Raw genomic sequence first — 1299 nt, 5'->3', positions numbered from 1 at the left:
AATCCCAGTACCACCCCCCACACTCCCGATTCCCAAACCGTCTCATCGAAACGAGCCAATCCCCACGCTAAAACCGTTGGTATGGAAACGGACCAGTAAAGCTCCAAATCTCTCAATTTTAACATCCCTTACTGGCACACAGGCGCGCACACACACAAAAGAACCAAAGAATTCTATATACAACACTATATATACAAAGGTATGTGGACACCCCGCCTCTTTCTGTTTACCTGTCACTGTTCTGTATATCTTATTTTGTATTATACTTTTTAAAAAACCTATAACTCTTTCTGTCTGTCTCCTCTTTTATGTTTATATAAGAATTGCTTGTCTTTACTACAAGGTACCTATACACCTTTCTTGTGAGTGTTCAATTAAACATATGTGATCAAGGCTACTGATCACATACTGTATGTTTGGTTCAGCTCTGTGAAGTCTTCAGCATCAAGCGTTCTCGTGGACCTGTAGCTAGGTCTGGGCTGGTAGGCCCGAATTCACTCATTTGAAGGGGTGTCAACATACTTTTTGGCCTTGCTCCCGAGTGGCGCAGCGGTCTAAGGCACTGCATCTCAGTGCAAGAGGCGTCACTGCAGTTCTTGGTTCGAATCCAGGCTGCATCACATCTGGCCGTGATTGGGAGTCCCACAGGGCAGTGCACAATAGGCCCACCGTCGTCCGGTGTAGGCCGTCATAGTAAAGAATAATTTGTTCTTAACTGACTTGCCTAGTTAAATAAATAAAAACATGTGTATGACCTCTGATGTAACATGAATGACCAAATAAAATGTATTTATTTTAGTTCAGGGATTTAAATAAACAGGAATATCAAAGTTATTTGTGACAGGACACTAGCGATATTCATAAAAACATTGAAATAATAAAAAAATCCACTTTAAAAATAAAATAATGTGCAGATCCCCTGCAGAACCTCTGTAGACCCCTAGGTGCCCGCGGACCCCTGATTAAATACCCTTGATTTAGTCACCTTCATTTTGGCCATCCTACAAAGGATGGACCATTGGTTTTCTTAGAGGATTATTTACACAATTAACAAATGGTCAAAATATGCTTTTGTAATTGGAAATCCTATTAATTAATTGATTAATTCTACGAACATATATGCTCTATGGCATATCTATTGATATTCATTTCCGGAGGGGGCTCTGTGGCTTCATCATAGGCAACTTTAGCCGAAACTCCCACCAAAAAATATTTTTTTTACGCCAGAATTGCAAAAGTGATGTGCACCGCAGTGTTCGTCTGGTCAATACTCGGGTCAAAAGGCTGTCCTGATGGTAG

Source organism: Oncorhynchus tshawytscha, linkage group LG24, assembly GCF_018296145.1.
Source record: "Oncorhynchus tshawytscha isolate Ot180627B linkage group LG24, Otsh_v2.0, whole genome shotgun sequence".
In the NCBI taxonomy this organism is placed as follows: domain Eukaryota; kingdom Metazoa; phylum Chordata; class Actinopteri; order Salmoniformes; family Salmonidae; genus Oncorhynchus; species Oncorhynchus tshawytscha.
Note: the sequence above shows the minus strand (reverse complement) of the source record.